The sequence below is a fragment of the Sturnus vulgaris genome, chromosome 8 (assembly GCF_052056855.1).
Source record: "Sturnus vulgaris isolate bStuVul1 chromosome 8, bStuVul1.hap1, whole genome shotgun sequence".
Classification (NCBI taxonomy): Eukaryota; Metazoa; Chordata; class Aves; order Passeriformes; family Sturnidae; genus Sturnus; species Sturnus vulgaris.
This window is the reverse complement of record NC_142250.1, coordinates 6,010,814-6,020,348: the sequence shown is the minus strand read 5'-3', so window position 1 is coordinate 6,020,348 and position 9,535 is coordinate 6,010,814.

The window sequence follows — 9,535 nt, the reverse complement described above, 5'->3', positions numbered from 1 at the left end:
AGCCCTGGTCCATCCCAGCCGATTTGACTCCCACAACTGTCCAGTCAGGGAGGGGATTGTCCCACTCTGCTCTGCACTGGTGTGGCCCCACCTCGAGTGCTGGGGGCAGTTTTGGTTACTGCAATATAAGAAAGACATTAAACTATTAGAGAATGTCCAAAGAACGGCAACAAAGGTGGTGAAGGGCCTTGAAGGGAAGCTGTGTGAAGAATGACTGAAGGCACTTGGTCTGTTCAGCTGGAGGAGACTGAGGGGTGACTCATCACAGTTACAACTTCCTCATGAGGGAAATAGGAGGGGCAGACACTGATCTCTGCTCTGTGGTGACCAATGACAGGACTCCAGGGAATGGCCTGAAGTTTTGTCAGGGGAGGTTTAGGCTGGATATCAGAAAAAGGTTCTTTCCCCCAGGGGGTGGTTGGACATTGAAACAGGGTTCCCAGGGAAGTGGTCATGGCACCAAGCCTGACAGGCATCAAGAAGTATTTTGACAATGCTCTCAATCACATGATGTGACTCTTGGGGATGGTGCTGTGCAGGGCCAGGAGTTGGACTCGATGATCCTTGTGAGTCCCTTCCAATTCAGCATATTCTATGAGTGCTGTGTGTGTTGCAGCTGTTAAAAGAGAGATTGCTGAGCTGATGCTCCCCTGTCCAGCCTGGCAAAGGTTCTTAGTGAGGCTTCTGCTGTCAAACCAGGGAACACTTGGGTTTTCAGCCTGTGGCTGTGCTGAAATATGTGTTTCTCTGCCTCAGACTCAAGCAAAACTGTGTCGATCTGCTGATGCTATTAATCATACATCTGAACTGCAGTGTCAAACCCTTCCTGCACTACTTTTGCAGACAGGATAAGGCGTAAAGCCCTTGCCATTAGCCCCTTTAGTAGATGCTACCTTTCAAGAGAGGTTTAAATGGTTAACTTTCTCCCTTCCATGGTTTCATTTGTATTGTGTGCTGGAATTTTCTTAGGGTGCTGCTGCTTGGTGATAGTAGTTACTGGTTTTGGAGACAACTGTAGAAATCCATAGTGGCAAAAATAGACTTTTGTCTTCTTTCCAAAATCAGCTCCTCCTGAGTCCCACTGTGATAAATGTTTGCCCTGTCCTGCTTCTTCATCATCTCCCATGTCAGAGATTTCAAGGCTTGCTCAGGAAGCCTAACCCTCCAGTACTGCCGTGGTCTTAATTGTTAAAAGTTTCATTTCTTACCTGACTTAGATTTTCTTTGCACCAGTAGAACTGGTTATCTCTGTCTCTATCCACAAGGACACTGAACAGATTACTCCTTTCCTTTATGCAGCAATCTTTTTTGTAGTCTGTCCTTTTGTTCCTCTTTCATCTCCTTTTCTTGGGGCTAAGCAATGCCAAATTATTCAATCTACTCCTATGTGATCTTTTAAACACCTCCAAAAGGAAAAAGTACATTTCAGTTGAAATATTTCAAATAATATTTCATGTATAGCTTATTAAGAAAAAGGTTTTGTACAAACATATCTTTGCATAGTGGCATTTTTTCAATTATACTTGCAGGGAAGATTTATCTGCAGTATTTTTGTACATATTTTTTATTTAGCATAAAATCGGAAAATAATTTGAAGCTTCATGGACAGATACACTTTGAAAATCCATTATGGAAACTTGTAACTCAGGTGGTGTCATTAAATCCAGTTATCCAACAGGTAGTCCAAAGAACTGGGACAGTCTTCAGCCACTTCTGCAGTGGTTGCTTTATTCTTCATTTCTAATGACTTTTTAAAAAGCTGGCTTATTAACACAACTCATAAAACTCCTAAGTGTGGCAGGGGTAGTGATCTTCCTAAAAATATTTTTGCCTTGTGCTTCAGGAGTAGGAATTTGCCATGAAGTTTAGAGTGGTTGCATTAAGGGTTTGGAGAGGAGTAAAAAAGTTTGTTAGTCTTAGAGAAATAACTCAAACACATGCAGGGAAAATGCTGAAGACATGCTCTTATAGCTGTTAGTCTCCACTGCCTTTGGTCCTCCATCTATGTGTCACAGAAGGACTGCCACCCCTCCTGCTGTTGTGACTGGGGTCATGCGCATGAATCTTTGTCAGTGCTGCTTCCATAAATAATCCCTAATTAGGTAATGTTTGATTTGACTATTTTTTTGATAACGAAATAATTCGTTCTCCTCTCATGAATGGTATTGTCTCTTGCAGTTCCATTATACAGGTTTATTCAAATAACTTGCATTATGTGGAAGCCCAGAAATTGTGAGATTTTTCTACCTCATTTCTCAAACCTTTATTATCAACACCTTAATTTTCAGACTATTCCAATGTTGATGTTGGAAAGGCTGATGTTCAGAAATAATGAGATTTTTTTCATTTACAGTTGTGACCAGGAGATTGTGTAGCAATAATGCTTCCTGCTGCAATAAAACATTCTTTAGAATGTCTTGAGGGCCTTTGTAGTTTAAGGTTAAAGATGTTAAGATAAGTCAAACTAGATTTAGTAGTTTTTAGCAGTATACAGAAGAGGTCCTTGCAGTTTGGGAAACCAGTTTTTTCAAAGTGTTACATCTTTTTTCATCAGCTGATGAGACAGACCAATTTGAATTTTATTTATATCTCAGTTATACATGGGGGAAAAAATTACTCTAGGAGTTGTACAGGTGATGAAGGGGAGCCCTCTCCCCAGGAAGGCTTTGCGTGACAACCAATCAGGGCAGAGATAATTTCCATGATTGGGCTGTAAGTAACCCCCCACTGCTGGTGGAACAGATGCCCAGGAAAAAATTCCTGGGAAATTGGGCTATGGGAGGAGCCTTAGCACATCAAAGTTGTTAACGGTGACACAAATGGGCACCATTTTGTTTTGGGTTTCTTGAAGGGAGCAGGGGCTTGCTCAGAGGGTCAACTTGGCCCTCCTACCCCTCTCCTTTTCCTCCCTGCAGTCCTGCTTCCCTGTCTGCACCTGTCCTGCCCTGCTTTGCTGCTTCCCAAGGCAGTTCGTTGCCGTGACAGCCTAGTGCTCCACTGTTTCCCTGATGGAGCAGACGCTGCCTCATGCAGCCATCGCTACCGCCCACGTTTCCTGCAGCAGCCAGCCCGCAGCAGCCAGCCTCCAGCTGTCATTTGCAATGGTGGAGATGTGCGGCTGCTGCCGCTTGGAAATCGCACTCGGCTGGTCAGAAGAGCTGTGCAGACCCATTGCTGCTGGCAGCACACATGCTCCATCTGCCGAGCTGACACTAACAGGGCTTCTGGGGTACAGCGGTAATGATCTGTCGCTGTCTTCTGTTTCTCTCTTTGATTCTTTTTCCTCCTCTCTGTTCTATTTTCTATCCCCCTTCGGTAGGAACACTTACCCTTCTATATCAATAAATAGTTCTCAGATAAAATATTGCTGTGCTTGTGCATTTATTTTCATCCAAGAAATCTACCAAAAAGGATCCTCCTCAACTTCTTTTACAGCTGGACAGGACAGCTGATTAGCTTGTTAGGTGAAGAACGAAAGCATTTCTAGAGATTTATGTTGTGATTTTTGATTGGCAGAAGCAATATTTATTCATTACGGTCAAGTTAGTAATGTTCTGTACTTCAGTCCAAGTTCATCCTAGTATTTTCCTAGTTAGAGGAAATATTGTGCTGTTATACTCCCATGCATCATAGAAGTAACAAAGTGGAGATAGACCTGGTCACTGGCGGGTGCTCCCCAGGGCTCAGTTTTGGTGCAGATACTGTTTGGCACCTTTACTGATGATTTGAACATGGGGATTGAGTGCATGCTCAGTACATTTACAGACAACACCAAGCTGGGTGGGAATCTGCATCTGCTCAAGTGCAGGATGGCTCTGCAGAGACACTTGGGCAGAATGATCTATGGGCTGAAAACAATAGTGTGAGTGTCAACAAGGCCAAGTGTCAGGTCCTGCAGCTCCAGGCTGGGGGAGGAGTGGCTGTTAGGCAGAAAGGGCCTTGGGGGTGCTGGTCAACAGCAACTGGACATGAGCCAACAGTGTGCCCAGGGGGCCAAGAAGGCCAAGAGCATCTTGACCTGTATAAGGAATAGTGTGGCCAGCTGGACCAGGGCAGTGACTGTCCCCGTGTACTGTGAGGCCACACCTCAAATGCTGTATCCAGTTCTGGGCCCCTCATTTTAAAAACGACATTGAAATTCTGTAGAGTGTCCAGTGAAGGGTAAAAAAAGCTCATGGAGGGTCTAGAAAACAAGTCTGATGAACAGCTGAAGGAGCTGTTTAGTCTGGAGGAGTCTCAGGGGGCACCTCATCACTCTCCAAACTCCCTGACAGGAGGGTGGAGTGAGGTGGGGCCTATCTCTTTTGCTGTGACTTCAGTGAGAGGAGCAGAGGTGATGCCTTGAGGAGCTGGAACAGAGGCTACACACAGAGTTCAGGGGAATAAAATGGGTGTTTATTGAGAGGCCTTCGAAAGGCCTACAAAAGCCACACCCTAGCAGTATGAGTGCTACAGTTGTGACCCCTGCCTGATGACTCCAAGATGGAAGCAAAGGAGGGGTTGGTCACAAAATCTCACACTTTTATAGGTTTTGGTTCATTTGCATGAACCCACCCTCCACGTTTCCACGTTGTTTGTGCTTAGGGCCTGAACTTTGGAGAAACTGTCCTTGAGTTCTTAACTGGAATAGGATTGTTTTGTCTTCATCACCTTAGCACATCAGAAAAGCACATCCAAGGAGAATAGGAAAACTTAAAACTTAAGGCATCAGAGGAATGGGTCTTAAGCTGAGACAGGGGTGATTCAGATTAGCTATTAGTTATATTAAAAAACCCAATTTTCACTGTTTGGGTTGTCAGGCATTGGAAGGGGCTGCCCAGGGAAGTGGTAGAATCACCACTCCCGGAAGTGTCCAAGACGTGTCTTGATCCATTGCTGGGTGATGTGGTTTAGAGGTCCCTTGAGGAGTTAATGTAGTCTGCAGTGCTCACTGACATAAATATGCTGATTTTTAAAAAAATAAATACAGATTATTTGGATGCAATCAAGCAATTCTGTATTGACTTGTGCCTGGAGGCTATCAGGAGTACAATCTGGCTGACCAGCCAGCTGTAAGCAGGTGTTAGGATGTGATTTATTGAACTGCACTGAGTTTCTGTACTACTTTTTATAGGTATTAAAATTTGAGTTCTGCCCTAACACCAATTTTTTTTTCTATATTTGTGATAATGTTTCTGCAATATCTAGAGAGTGTTGGAGAGGAATTTCAGAATACTAGGGCATTTTTGTGTCTTTAATTATGATAGCAAGGCTAAATGAAGAAAAATCTTATATAAGGTAGCAGTTATCTGGAGGGTGTTAGGAGTCTGGGTACCACTGAGTACCATGTTAAGAAATATGTACTAGTCTTTGGCTACTTGCTTATGATATTTCCTGCATTAAAGTGGATTTTAATGTTATATGTAAAAGAAGTCTGCACTGCATTATGGAGAGCCAATGTTAAGATAAATTACTAATTGCTCTGTGCGGCAATGTATAGATATACAAGTATGCAATGCAGTTTCCTCAAAATCCACTGAAATCCAGAAGGCTGATTTACAGGTGTAGGTCAAATATTTGAGCTGGGTCCTAGTATTTCTTACTTGACAAGTTTATCAGCAGACAAAAAAAACCTAGCAAGTTTCTGAATGTAGTACAAAAATCAGTTCAAAATAGTATTCTGTTTTCTTCAGCTATACTTAAAATAAGTCTTACTCTATTGTATGTTACTATACTCTATCAAAAGAACCGGGACAGGATTTCTATGGCCCTGTCACGATCTGCTATTAATGCAGAGCAGGGGTCGTGATGGTTCTTTTGATCTCAAAGGTGCAAACAGGCAAAATGCAGGGGACAAAATTAGTTTATTCAACAGCAGAAAATCAGTTTATTCAACAACAGCAATGCATTTTCATTAAATGCCAACAACTCAGTTGCGATAGAGGGGAGAGGTATAGGAAACAAAGTATAGAGAGAGAGAAAGAAAAGAAGGGGATGGGAAAATAGCTACTAATAGATGAGACGGACGTCCTCATGGGTCAGCCAATGGACAAGTCTTCATCCGTAGGGAGATCTCAAAGGGTCTTCTCCAGAGGGTTGCTCTTTTATAGTCCTTCTCCAAAGCGAGTGGCTTCTGGCCAAGAGGTGGGAAGATTTATGGGCCATTGTGTGGTGCTGCAGGACACAGGTGCGGTCAGGCAGTCCTCAGTTGGTATAACACAACCTCCAGTAAGTACAACACAACCTCTGGTTGGTGCCACAACAGCACAGTCCAGTGAACACAATGCACCAGCACACAGTCACTCGGCAAGCATCCATCTTGGCCAGGCCAGAAAACCATTGTTTGGAGTCAGCCTGGGTGGGGGTCCTCGAGGTCTCCTTGCGACTGTCGGGAGGCAAAATCGAGGGCAACTTTGAACCGACCCTTACAGGCCCCCTCTCTTCTATCACTGTTTTCTAGAACAGGTGTGTTACCTTGAGCTATCTATGTCACCTTCATGCTACTGATACATTCTTAACCAGGGTTTGTGGTTCTAAGGATTACTGCAGGAACTTTTAAATCTTCTGTGTTCCTGGAGCACAGAATGTGTTTTGATCATGGCTGTATCTACTGAGATGGGAAATATGTCTGTATATTATCTGACTCCAGCCTTCCAAGTGCTAAAAAATAAAAAGGTAACTGGATAAGAAATGATTCTAAAAAAAATTAAAGATAGCCCCAAAAAACCCAACCCCAAACCCATAATGTTCATGAAAAGCTGTCAAAAAGTACAAGAAATTATAAATGAAAAGAAATTATATTATCTGTTTTCCTGATAATCCTATTTGAGTGCTACTGTATCTTTTCTTTCTGAATAAATTTAGTATTTCTGTAAGGTTTCAAGAACTCCGTGGAAAATATCTTTTAAATAATGTCTCACCATGGTTCTATTTAAGAAATAATTATATCAAATAGTCATTCCATAATAAATTATTTTTCCAGAAATCATATGTGGGAGGGATGGAAAGATGACACTTTAGTAAGTCTCTTGCTTTTCTTGCTCTGGTTGTAGGTCGTTGTTGGGGTTTAGGATTTTTCCTTTTGTTCCTTTCTCTCATGGAATTTTGTCCCATTTGTCGCCAAGGAAGCATAATGACATGGTAGTCATTAGAGATAAAAGAAGTGGCCAGGCTCAGGGGAGGAGGTCACCTGGCTGCATTTCTCTTATCTGAGAGTTTCTTGTGGAGAGGAGGATATGCTATAATCAGCTATGTAATAGTTGGGCTTTGCTATAATGTACCTGCTTTTGTGAGCTATTATACATTGTAATTGCTCGTAGATTTGTCTTGGTTTAATTTAATTTCTTTAAAAAATGTCTTGATTTAGGTTTGATTTCATGGTTAACACACTAAATAATGTCATGATTTTGATTTGCTAATTAAAATATACTTATTTTCTGTTGTGAGACAGAACTAGGAGCAGAAGCAAGGCAGGCCTAAAACTTAAGAGGGTATAAAAAGAAATGTATTAACTACACAAAGAGGGAAAAAAAACATTCAGAACAAGATTTTTAGACCACTCCTTCCTTCTCTCTCCCAACTTCCATAACAACAAAACAAACATACAAAAATTACTTCACTCAGTTCTCAACTCAAACAGTCCTTTGTCAATTCACTTTCGGAGAGAGAAGCCTCCTCTTGTTAGGCTATAGGGATTTTTTCCACAAAAAGGAAGAAAACTGTCTTCTCGTGGTTTTATTTTCACGATTTGCATCTGCTCGGAACCTGCAATTGTGGTACTCCTCCTAACTCCAAAGGCCTTCCCAGACCTGCGTATGTGGGGCCATGTCTGATTTCTTTTCCCTCTATTCATGCTTCATCCTCAAAAACCGAGATTCCCTTCTTTCCTCGGGGCAAAGATTCTTAACACAGGTGCTTTTTTAGTCAAATGATCTATCAAATGGAACATCTCCAACCCCCCCCATGTCTTCCTCTATGGTTTATAGGAATATTCAGTACATCAGTTCATCCCTACAATCTTACAAAAGGACATTTCAGCCATCTTCACAGCATCTCTTTACTCTCCTTCCATCTAAAAAACTTAGCTCTTGCTTCACTGACTTCAGAATATTTCCTTTTTTCCTTTCACTCCAGGAGGATTGAAAAGTCTGTAAGTCTTATCTGAGCATTGAAAGAGGTAAGATTTTGAACAGGGAAAAGAAAAAAAAACAAGACTACAGTGCTGGAGCTTTGCCAGGATCTCTGAAACCGGCCACATTGAAAGGGGAGAAGAAGAAAAGCGGCTGGGATTTTAAATCAGTCTGAGTTTTTCTGACCACTGGCCACGGCCATGGCCTCCTCTCTGCCAGGCCATGCCAGTCCCCAGACAGGAGGCCTGGCCCTGTCCCCTGCCAGGCCCACAGGCCTGCAGTGGGACCAGGCTGGGGCCTGTTACCTGCACTGCCACTGGAAAGACAAAGAGACTCAGTTCCAGATTACTTCCTTCAAGATGTGTGTTCATGGAGTGAACTAACTTTCTCCAATTGGCTGTTGAAGCTGTCCCAACCCCCCACAGAGGAAGCACCCTTAGAAAGAACTTCTCTCTGAGTTTCTTCCTCCCAAGTCAAACCAGCACAAGATGATTATTATAACTGTTTTTAGATATAGTGCAAAATTTAATCGCTTTTGTGGACAGTAGAACTAAAATTATGCATGAAGCAAGGCTATCACAAGATATAAGTGGGTTTCCAAAGATATATCACAAGATATGACTGCTTTGGCAAAGGGCTGCCTAAATTTGCACATTTTGCAAGAGCAGTCATTTCATAAGGTATGGCTGGTCTTGCAAAGTGGATAACCAAGATAGCACAGGCAGAGAACAAAATACAATAAAAGGGAAATACCAAGTCTAAAGTGGCATCAGAATTCCATTAGAAGACCACCTCAGACTGCCTCCCTGACAGACTCTTGGACACTGCAACTGTGGACTTATGCAATGCTGTAGCCGTCTGAGGCGGAGCTGTGGTCAAAGGACTCTGAAAATGTGCCAAGATATTTGAGAAAGTAATGCAATTGCAATACAATAAAGGACTGCTTGCTGAAGAAGGGGGTGTGCCTCTGGCTGCTGCCAAGCACCCAGCATTGTTACTTTTGCTTTATTGATTTCTCCCTTCTTAGCACTTATTAGACTTTTAAAATTTTGAGGAGTGGGTTTTGTTTCTCACAGAGATACTGAGAGAACTGGGCTGGAAGAAGGGGATGGCCACAGCTCCTCTCTCCCTCTTGCACACTTGGCATTCGGAGAGGAAGGAGGCTGAAGTCACTGTGGGAAGAATTCACCACCAGCGCAGGGTTCTGTCTCCTGCTGCCTTCTACTGTGAGTGGAGCTCTGCTTGTAAGAGCAGCATTGCACTGGGACTTTATTAACACCCTATCTCACCACACAAATGACCCCTCACCATCTGCTCAGGTGCCTCAGGGGAAAAACCTGGGAATCCCGACCCTTCTCTCCTTTGTGTTGGTTTGACACAGCTTGGATTTTGGTAGTGGGGATGGGGGATGATGTAGGGGGCAACAG